Source organism: Phascolarctos cinereus, unplaced genomic scaffold (assembly GCF_003287225.1).
Source record: "Phascolarctos cinereus isolate Bilbo 61053 unplaced genomic scaffold, phaCin_HiC Scaffold_5;HRSCAF=322, whole genome shotgun sequence".
In the NCBI taxonomy this organism is placed as follows: domain Eukaryota; kingdom Metazoa; phylum Chordata; class Mammalia; order Diprotodontia; family Phascolarctidae; genus Phascolarctos; species Phascolarctos cinereus.
Window position 1 is genome coordinate 63,036,118 of NW_027555958.1, and position 12,006 is coordinate 63,048,123.

Here is a 12,006-nt window from a genome sequence, read left to right on the forward strand (position 1 = left end):
CCTTCAGTCCATCATGGGCACTCCAGGACTCTGGTGCTTTGTGGGGTCTCAAATTGCAATTCCCTTTCCTTGATTAAAGATCCTAATTTTTTCTACTTTAGTAGTATTCTTTATTTCAGGTTGACAGCCTGATGATTTGAACAGATTGTTGTAATTTTACAAGAAATATTTGATTTTTAATTACTTTTATTAATTTTTATTAGGAGGATCAGAGCCCTTTTTCCTAATTAGGAGGTAATTGAACTGACTGAAACCTGCACCATGGATGTGAAAATTTACTTAAGGCCCCAAACATTCCTTAGACAAGAAGAAAAAAAAGGCAAAACTTCCCAAAATAATTGACTTACCTTACTTGAGGAAGGAATTCTACTCTGTAGGTATCTTAATCAGATAACAATCTTAAGCAGCCCACTGTGAACCTTCTAAATGTAGTTTAATCTGTAACCTGACTTAGTTTATCCATACAGCTTGTTTAACTAGGTTTGTTCCATTAAGGGATATGTGAAATTATGATTCCATTTACATTTGTTCAACTTTTATGAAAATGAAGGAAGCAAGGGATTATAAACTTGTCTTTTTTAACTTTTATAAACTAAAAGAATGTATGAGATTGCAATATGTAAAATAATGTATTCCTGTCTTTCTTATGTAATTTTCTCTATAAAAACCTGTCAGAATATCTTAATCTTTGTTCAGAGTTATTTCTTTTTAATCTAGAACCTGTGATTAAGCACAATGAAACATAAGTTTTTAGCTTTATAATTTCCACACTGTGATAGATTTATTTTGGCAGCAGTAACCTACCACAAGAACTCAAAGATGAGATATTCTCCCATAGCAACATTTAACTATTTCTCTGTTTAGCTAGGGATTCAACTTTTTATTAGTCATTTCCATTTTGTCATTTCCAGCTCAAAGATAATTTCTTTTAGAAAGAAAAAAAAACAAGCAAAGAACATCAGTCACAAGCAGAAGCAAAATAACAGTTGAATGGATTGTCTTTCTCTCAGAGAAGCTTTGCTTTCTGTACTTTTCTTTCATTGGCTAAATCTTGTAGATTTTATTTCTGCAACCTGTCTTTCATCTGTCCGCTAGAATCCCCTCAGGTTCTTTCATTTCCACCTAGCCAGTGAAATAGTCTCCTAATTTATCTCTCTGATTCCATATTTTCCTTATGCAGTCGCTTCAAATCATAGCTATGAAAATGATCCTTTGTGTTAGGCTTTGTGAGTGAAGAGGAGACTAATGTGTAAGATTATGGGAAGGTAGTAGTAACATGATTTTTCCATGGTATGTGGGGACTGGTGAGGAAAAAATTAGAGAGTGGAGTGACTGAGTGAGAGGATGACATGAATAGAGAAATTTGGAGCAGTTAAAGATTTAAAGGGGAAGTTGGGTTCCATTTTGTATCTGTTTAATTTGAGATGATAATGGGATGCCAAAATGGAAACATCCAGTGGATAGGTGGCAATGTAGACCTCAGTTTTAGCGGAGAGACTGGTCTGGATGAATAGATTTGGGAATTCCTGGCATGGCCCTGGTATACTGTCCAATTTTCACAAACTTGTAATAATGAGGTCAGCACAATGGCTCTATAGATCTTTAGTTTAATAGTCAGTCTAATACATCTTCTTTCGCACACTTTCCTTTTGAGCCTCCCAAACACTGAGCTAGCTCTGGCAATGCTTGTGTTAACCTCATCATCAGTATGTAAGTTCCTAGAAAGTATACAGCCAAGCTAAGCGAATTTATCCACAGCATTCAAAACTTCTCCATTTGCTGTAACCACTGGTTCTGATGGGGTGGGCACCAGCCAAGATCTTAGCCCCTTGTCCAAAAGGGAATCTGACTCCCATTTGTTTACAGGCCCAAGCCCCTCATCTCCCTTTGAAAGCCTTAGCCTACCTTTTGATCTTATTCAGATGTGCCTTTGCCCCTTGCACTAAAAAGAATCTGGCTCCCTTTTGTCTATGGGACCCAGAAAGCCCTTACTCTGGTCTCAAATGGTTCCTTTGGACTCCCCTCGTTGACTCTCCTTATCTCCCTTTGAAAGCCCTAGCCCCATCTTTTGATCTTATGCAGATGCCTTCCAGTTCCCTTCATTATCTATTCCCACTGTCTATTCAATCTCTCAGACCTGCCAATTGGAATTCTTACCTAGACCCTTTTCCCAGCCCCCTCCTCTGGCCACCCAAAATTACTTTATAACATCTACCCTGGCCCCCATTCAGATGCTGAGAACTTTCATGCCCAAAAAGCTGAGACTTTCTCATGCCTGCTAGTACTCACCAGCGTCACCTGGCCTATGTGTTTTATCACTAATAAACTTTTTCTCTGGCTGGAAAAAGATTTGAGTTGAATTCTTTCAGGCAGGGCCTGGCATTGCAATCTTGGGAGTTCGCAGCAGCACCCCACAAACCTCTAGACCTCTTCAGTTCCATGTAAGGGTGGTGTGGTGCTGGCTGATGACGTACCTGTGTTTCTTTGGTGTCAGTTGTTAGACCAAAACTAGCACAAGCAGCAGAGAATCCATACTTTGTTTCATCTCAGCTTCAGAAGCTGCGTTTATCAGTGAATCAAAGGAATAGATGAGATTATTTAGACTAAAAAAAACGGTCCAGGATAAAGCCTTGCTGGACACTAGTACGTAGTGGGAAGGAAGAGGCATGATCATTTTACAAAGGTGATTGAGAAGGACTGGACAGACAGGTAGGAGGAGGACCAAGATAAATTATGACAGGAAAACAAGGAACCTTCCATTGTTCTACAGCTTCCAAAAAGTCAAAACTCTAGTTTCAGATACAGACCACAAATCTTGACTTTCTTTTCCCTTATGAGTCCTGGGAGGGATGTCTCTCACCCAGGGAAGCAGCCTCATTTAGAAACAAACAAAGCAACCTAAAGGCTCCCAATTAGCTTTTTAATAGCATAGGTGGGATTAGTCAAACCACCTAAGGCTGTCAATAAATTCTGCTTTTACAGACTCTGCTGAAAACTGGGGACAATGCTTTTAGCAGCCCTGAGGCATGTATGCCCTCAGGCAGGCACCACTTTCCCTAGCTAGTCAGAAGTGAGATAGGAAAGGAGGAAAGATTCCTGTAGTAGCTGTGTTAGGTTATGTTGAATTAACACAGTTTTAAAGATTTCTATTAATACTGCAACTTCACAGCTCAAGATCACTTTCAACTGGCAGATTTCATTAGTATGTCACTGGAGTATCTTATATATGCAGCATGGCTGCAGCAATGGCTTTTCTACAGTGGAAAAAAGTAAGCTACCTAGAAATTCTGACTTGAACTGTGATAATTCACAAATAGAGGCCTCCTTTCATCCAATAAAAGACAGAGAGAGTCTAAAGAGGGTTCTCCTTTACTCCTCATCTCCCTCAACTCATCTCTTCAGTTAAGCCACATTCTCCAGGAATATGTGGGGATGGTGTAAAAGGTCACTACTGGACCTGGCATAGCATTCTACTACCCACAGAATGAGGTGAGGGAGAATTGATGTGTGTGGGACAAGTCAATGTCTCTACTACAGGAGAAATGGGTAGTATCAGGTCCATGGCACTGCTGTATGTCATCTCTCCCCTCAATCCTTAAACTTGCTCTGTTAGTCTTCCTGTAATTTGAACCAACCCCTCTGTGGTAGGAACAGTATCCCAATCTCTGTTTTAAAGAAAACTAGAATAGTTGTTTGTTCTCTCCCCTTAAAAGTTATTGAGATCTTCCTCCAGACTTGGTTGGCTTAGGGGATTGACATCATTTCCTGGTTGCCTGAATACAAAGCTGCCATGAGAAGCTCCAGGAACATCCTGATGTTTGGCTGGTGGGTCTTAATGGGTCAATCTGACACAGTACATTTGCTGAATTGAATCAACACAAAGTGTCTTCAGTGTCTATCCTTGAATATCCTTCTGTTTTAGCTAAGCAATTCTCTTTGTGTAAACTATTGAATGACCTACAAGCTTCTTATTTTGTTCCATTATCAATCTACAATATCAAGAAATGGGCTCATGTCAAGCCCATCCTAGAACAGTTGGTGATATCTTGAAGAATTGAAATAGAACAAACTCTGTGAAGTGAGGGATGTGTGGTGAAGAGGATGATCAGCCCGAATTGGCCTTCCTGATTGAGGTGGTACTTTTGGTGATGACACTAGAGATTTCGGTTGCTTCTAGAGAGTTACCTCTCACTTCTAGGAAATTAGAGAGTAAACTATCCGTGGCCTGTTAGAAAAAGAGAGAGAGAGAGAGAGAGAGAGAGAGAGAGAGAGAGAGAGAGAGAGAGAGAGAGAGAGAGAGAGAGATTTGATTAGATTTGTGATTTCATTTGTTTATAGAACTCTCAATGGGAAAAAACAAAACCAAAACCAAAACCAAAACCTTCTGACAATGCAAATTAGCACCTGTTCTATAACTTATAATCTGACAGTTATACATGAGGGCACTGAGGTTAAGTGATTTGTCCAAGATCTCAGAGCCAGTCTCTATCATATGAAGGACTGGAACCTAGGTCTTTCTGGTTCTGAGGGTCAGGTCCCTAATATCAGAAGCACCATTGCTGCTTCTGGAATTAGATGATATTACTGCTGAAAAAAACAAAACAAAACAGATAGAGATACATCAATTACAACTGATCCTTAAGCCTATTCTCTCACCTCTATAAATTTTTAATGGGAACAAACTATGCATATGTGCTTGATGAAATATGAGAAGGGAAATAGCAGGTTTTTCTTTTTCTTTTTTTTTCAAAACAGTATTCTCTAGGAGATCACATCTTTGCAATACATGCACAATGGACTGAAAAGTACAGAAAATATCAGATCTCACTGTGCTTATTGTTTGTTGACTATTCTTAAAGAACATATTTTTTATTTGGAAGAACAAATATGACACCTTACAAGCTCTTCTTCAACTATGGGTCTCCTATGAGTACACTAAAATCATTATGTTTCCATGATATATATCAAAACAGCTAATGTTTAATTAGAGAATTATAGGTTTAGAGCTAAAGTGACTTTAGAGGCAATCAAGTGCAACCTTCTCATTTTTTAAGTGATAAGAAAATGATCCTTTATAAATATCAAGTGAAGTGTAAAACATGAAGACATATGCTATCCATGGTTGCTTTCCTTTGTCATGGGGGATTTTCAGAGTGGACTCCAAATGGTAGAAATATATATATTTTTAATTATTTAGTGCCATACCAATCATGCTACCAAAAATATTTAGAACTAATGAATTAATTAATTTTTAGTTTTCAACATTCACTTCCACAAGATTTTGAGTTTCAAATTTTCTCCCCACCCCTCCTCTCCCCCCACCTCAAGATGGCATGCATTCTGAATGCCCCTTCCCCCAGTCTGCTCTCCCTTCTATCACCTCCCCGCCCCCTGTTCTCTTATCCCTTTCCCCTTCTATTTTCTTATAGGGCAGGATAGTTTCTATATCCCATTGCCCATATATTTTAATTCCTAGTTATGTGTAAAAATGATTTTTAAGTTTTGTTTTTAAAGCTTTGAATTCCAAATTCTCTCCTTTCCTCCCTCCCCACCCACTTTCATTGAGAAGGCAAGTAACTCAATATAGGTTACACATGTGTAGTCATGCAAAACACTTCGATAATAGTTATGTTGTAGAAAACTATATTTCCTTCCATCTTATCCTGCCCCCCACACCCCCATTGATTCTATTTTATCCTTTGACCTTGTCAATCCTCAAAAGTCTATGCTTCTGATTACCCTCTCCCCTGGTAAGAGTATTTCTTACCTATGATGAAGTACTTCATATGCTACTCTTGATAGATGATAAGCTAGTTCCATCAAACCCTACAGAAATACATAGTCTCTTAATTGAAAATCATGGCCACTCAGGGACTATGTAGCTAATAAGCTGAAGAAGAAAAATCAGGAACATAAAGCATTCCTCTTTTCCATTTTCTGCCATGAAGAAAGTTAACATATATATATGTGTGTGTGTATATATATATATATTATATATGTGTATATACATAATATATATGTACCCCCCACATATATACATATACACACACACACATACATATATACACACACATATATATATATATATATATATATATATATATATACACTTCTGATAGGGAATGAATGTGGTTTATAATTGAAAAGGAGGACAAGAATACATTGGTTTTCATTTGGGAAGTGGCAGAAAATTTTCATTGACCAAGATTTTTTTCTGTGAAACAAACAAAACATCCCTCCGTATTGCATCAATATACCTATGGTGTTACTATGTGGCTGCAAATTACATAATATTACTGGCTCCAAAGAGTCAAAATTGTGGAATTGAAGGTCATCCAAAGGACAACAAAGAGCTCTATTGTGGGTGTGAACCGGCTGGAATATATGGCTAACCTGCATATACCCAACAATGATTTGCACGTGAGAAATTGTCGAAAGGATGTCATATAAAAGATTTATGATTAGAAAAGTTTGTTTGTTGCTTATGTAGCATGAGTGAAGAATAACAGATAGAAAGGCCACATAACAAACTGGTATTGCTATAATATTAAAAAACTCAAAGGAGGGTACTTAGTTCACTAGTTGTACTCCCAGAGGTTTTGTGGAAGTATGTTGACAATAATTGCACATGGATGTTTTTTATCTGTACCGTAGTATCTTCATGAGTGAAATAATGACAATAATAATGACATGTTAACTTTGATATTATATTAATTACCACATTAATATTATTAATTATTGTGTTGTTAATTATATTAAATACATTAATAGAGACATTATTATCTGTTATTACATAATCTACATAATACTATCTCTACGATGATGATATTAGTTGTACAGTACTTTAAAGTAAGCAAAGTGCTTTAAGTAAGTTGTCCCATTTAATCCTCATAATAATCCTGGGAGATATATGCTATTATTATCTCATTTTACAGATGGAGAAACTGAGACTGGCAGAGATTAAGTGACTTGCCCAGAGACATATAGCTGGTAAGTGTTAGAATCTAAATTTGAATTCAGGTCTTTTTCACTCCAGACCCAGGGCTCTATCAATTGTGCTACCTAAGTGCCTCAAAACAAACCCATTGAAACGTTAAAGTCTTCATATGCACAGATACACTCATATATAACATTGCAAGTAAACAAGTATATTTGGTTATGACATTTATCAAGGAATCATGTATGTGTTTATATATATATATATACATACATATATATGTAAACCTCTGATCTGAAGAAAAACACATTTTACATTGGAGGTGAATGTTTGCCCATCTGTAATGTACTTCTTAACCTAGACAGCCAAATTAAAACATCTCTGAGTTTAGAATAATAGTTCTCCATACTAGAGAATGTAGGGAATAATCTTATTAACAACTCAGGTGGAAAATACAGGCAAACTTGGAAGTATGTAAGCAATCTTATTAAAAAATGCTGGCTATCTGGTACTTGCAGCCAGGATCTGCCTTATCTTAGTTGGAATACACAGGTATTTCTATTCTGCGATTTGAGGGTGTGGCACAGGTCATACAAAAAAAAAAGATTTTCTTCTAATGTATATTCTTTTATTAGTTCAGCTAAGAAGTAATGCCATTCCAATGGTGGTGGGATAGGGGCAACACGAACTAAATATAAATTCTCCTAATTTACAAGAAATGGGGAGCATGCACATTAAGGAGCATGCATAACAGATATCTTTAACTCAAAAGAATGTAAGCTCTCAAAGATAGTAGTTATTTCATTTTTCACAGAATTTGAGAGTTAGAAGGGATATTAATCTATATCTCTATTATAACATATCCAGCCTCAGCTTGAGGGGAGAAACTCTTTCCAGGGAGAGGAATTCTTCCTCTCCTTGCAATCTTAATTATTCCTAGTACATAGTAAATATTTAACAAATGATTGTTAAATTAGAATTTATAGGTAGACATGATTCTTCTAAAACAAGTCAGAGTTGCTTTCTGTCTTAATCAGCCTCATTGACCACTATTCCAACGATCTAGTTTCTTTCCTTTGATGCTTGAATTTTTTAATTCCTAAAAGATTTTGACAAGACATCACCCTCAGCATTGTTTTGGCCATCTTCTCCTTTACGATTTTCTCTCCTGCTGGGATTTTGTGATAGTGTGGTTCTCTTCTGTCCTGCACAAACCTTCTCAATCTCCTTTCAAGGGTTATTATCTGTGTCTAATGCTTTTCTGCCATAAGTTTACTCCTGAGGCATGTCCTACGCTCCCTCATCTTTTCTCTCTCCACTTTCTCAAAAATATTATCAGTTCCCATAGCTTCTATTATTATCTCAGGCAGCTAAGCAGCCCAGTCTTAAGAGGTGGTCTTATAGTCAGAGTGACAAGAGTTCTTATTGTTCCTTAGACACTAACTGTGTGACTCTGACAACTCACTTAACACGTCTCAGGGTCAGTGTCATTGTCTGTAAAATGAGGATAATACTAGAACCTACTTTGCAGCTTTGTTGTGTGGACCAAATGAGAAAACATAGGTAAAGCATTTTGTAAACCTTAAAGTGCAATGTAGATGGTAGTTATTATCATTATCTTTTTGAAGATGAACCAAATCTATGTATGCAACCCTCATTTCTCTCCCAAGTGTTGTTCTCACATCTTCAATTGCCTCTTTGATTTTGCAACCTCAATAACTCTTATGTATCTTAAACTCAGCATCTCCAAAGGATTATCTTTCCCTCAAATCTGATTGGCTTTCTAACTCATCCCTTTACACCGGTTCAAAATGTGTGATTCATTCTCAACTCATCACTGACTGATATTCTTTTTCTCTGATAACCCAATGGTATATCAATTCTAACTCCATAACACCTGACTCATCTGTCCTTTTTCATATAGTCATATAGTCATCACCATTAGCCATTTATCATGTCCTGCCTAGACTATGGCAATACTCTCTGAATTGAGTTCTCTACTTCCTTTACAATCAAATTAATATACCTATAGTTCTATCTACTTATAACTCCAACAATTTTTGTCTGCTTATACTTTTTCTGACATACAGACTTTACATTCTGGATCCTAGCTAACTTGCTTTTCCCTGTATAAGGCATTTTATCTCTGGCCTCCTTACTTTTGCATTTCAGGAATGTTTTCCCTCTTTCCCTCTTCTCTTCTGACTTTTAACTTTTTAAACTTTTAATTCTTAACTCCCTTAAAGGCTCAGATTGATGTTTACACTATTCAAGATAACTTTTTTGATATCTTTAATTTATATTCTCTCCCTCTTCAACCCTAATCACTTTTTTAAAAAATGTAAGCTCTATGGGGGCAGACTTTCACTTTTGTGTTTACATCCCTTCCAGAGACCAGCACAGTGCATGTCAAATAATAGGCATTTAATAAATTGTTATTCATCGACAGGCTAGTTAATACGAAAGCTGTAGTCAAACTGAATCTATACTTTAGTGCTTGGCAGGATTGGGCCAGAGAGAGGGACTTGGAACGTTTCACCTACTTAAAATTTTACCTGGGAGGGGCAGCTAGGTAGTGCAGTAGATAGAGCACTGACCCTGAAGTCAGGAGGACCTGAGTTCAGATTCGGCCTCAGACCAAAGACTTGACACTTAGTAGCTGTGCGACCCTGGGCAAGTCACTTAACCCCAATTGCCTAAAAAAAATTTTAAAAAATTGCCTTGGAATTGTCTTATCTTTAGCTATATTGAAGAAAAGAGGAAATTGTAATATGGTCATTTTTATCCTCACAAATCTATATAACTAGTGATATGTTGTTCACCCTTTTGTCTAAGCAAACTAGTGTAGCAAGCAGGTTTTCAATCCTCCCAGAGCCAGAGTAGCTCTATTTACCTTTCAGGTTTCTTAGGTACCTAGAGGATATTTTTTTTGGGGGGGGGTGAGAAGGGGACAATTGATGATAGAAGGTGTATCTTCTCCATTGCCATTGACTTGAGCCTTCTCTGTGTGATCCTCTGGTTATTTCCCCACATAATCAGATACTAGTGATTAGTACCTCAGTGATTTAACCCTTAAATATCAATTAACTTTTACAAAAGAATACTTACTTTAAAGATATGGCAAAATCAAAGTGAAAACATCTTTCCCCAATAAGTCAGGGGTGAACAACTCATTTCCTACATAATATTGTTCCCACTAAGTTCACACACAGATGCGTCATGGCATCCTTTTCTCAGTTACCACTGCACTGAATTTCCAAAATTCACTCCCAAAGGTCACGTTTGCTCTTCAAGGGATCAATGCTGTTCTGGAAGCCAAACCAGACTCGGATGCTGGGATGCCAATATGTCTTACTGACCTTTCCAAACTCATAAAATCAGAGGTTCTACCCTCTTAACCTAGAACCTAAAGAAATCTAAAAGAAAAGGCAATAGACAAAAATATAGTCCATTTCACAGAACCACATGTCCTTAGAGAAAAGAAACTCCAAGTATTCCCTCCTGATCACACTGTCTATGACTGTATGCGATGACTGAAGGATTCAGCAAGATCCCCCGAGGAGCCAGGTTGGAGAAAAGGAGACTGAGGTTGGCTCAGAGCAAATTCAGCCTTTCTAAAAACTCCATGAGAGCCATTTATACAGCAAATTGACATGAGCTCTTCTTAAAGAGTTAGTTAAAAGCCAGGAACCAGCCACAGGGTATATACATGTGCTCAGGGCTTCACTGAAAACAACTCAAATCCGATCTCATGAGCTGATGGCTAAATTTTGGTATGAACATTTACACCCTGGATGTGGGCTAAAAAGACCGCAAATCAAGCCTTGATTTATTGTTTTGTTGATTTTCTAGATGGGAAAAAGTGATGGAGAAAATACTAGGCATTCAAATTAAAACTAAAAATTTGTAGTGCATACATTTTCCCCTAGAAAGCTGGTTGATAAACATTACCTGCAGTCCCCTTCTTGTGTACCACCATCTCTACAAGTTGCTTCCGTTTCATATTGTCACAATTATTATGGATGAAGGCTGTTTACCTAAGGAAGTTGATTCAAACCAGCAACCTGATACACTCTGCACATGTGCCAGCCTCCCTGCCCCCCCATTACTTCTGTTACCAGGTAACTCAACATCTGGTCACAGTCCCTTACTTCTCATTCTCATTCTGTGAATGGATATATAAAATATTTCCTTTTCCTGATGTCTTTAATAGCTTTGGTAATGGTATCTGTAAATATAATAATCCTATTATTTTGATGAACTTGTGTCAGTACAGTCTCTTCAGAGGTAATGGATTTTTTGGAGGAATTGGCCTTGACACTTGATACTTCTTCATAGTTGAACTAAACAAGTAGTTGAAAAATAACCATTGCATTTTTAAGGTCAATAGACAATATTAAGGACCACATTTCTTTTAGCTGACTGTCAATTGAACCTAGACAAGTTTTCAGATTAAATGAATGTCCTCATATAGCTTTTACCACTCTGTGCAAAACAAAGAAACAAACAAAAATAAAACAACAAAACCTGCAAGGAATTTACCACGTATTTATTCTGCCTAGATTTTTTTTTTAGCACAATATATGTACATGTTATCTACTCTCTTTTCCCCTGATAGAATATAAGCTTCTTTACAATAGACACTGTTCATTTCTGTCTTTGAATCTGTAATATCTGGAACAGTGCTTAGCATATAGTAGGAACTTAGTGAATGATTACTAATTTATTTTGATGTTCAGTTAAATGAACCTGAGTAGAACAGTCCAAAGCATTTTTTGACTTCTTTGCTCTTTTAGTTCAAATGATCATAAATGCAGAGCTTAAAGACTTTAAAGTCCATTGAGTCAAAATTTATCCTTTTATAGATGAAGAAACTGAGTCCATGTGATATTATCTGGCATGTTTGAAGTTTCATATGGGACAGAAAAAGATTCAGAGAGGTCCCATGTTTCTCAATGTATTATGTTTTCCACTGTCACATGGGACCTCAGTAATGAGTGTTGACAATAGTTTAAAAAAACCTGTTATATTTTTTTCTTAGTTTGTCATTATTTAAATTACCAACTATA

The 12,006-nt window shown here is 36.9% G+C and overlaps 1 long non-coding RNA gene across 1 annotated transcript in view; it reads right to left on the reverse strand.

The window, feature by feature from the left end:
- Nucleotides 1-5,766: 5,766 nt before the first annotated feature.
- The window catches only part of LOC110217022 (uncharacterized), a 28,741-nt gene continuing 22,501 nt past the window's right edge, over nucleotides 5,767-12,006 (reverse strand). Inside the window, exon 3 of the long non-coding RNA XR_002326945.1 lies at nucleotides 5,767-5,826. This is a non-coding gene — a long non-coding RNA (uncharacterized LOC110217022). The remainder of the gene's footprint in view (nucleotides 5,827-12,006) is intronic.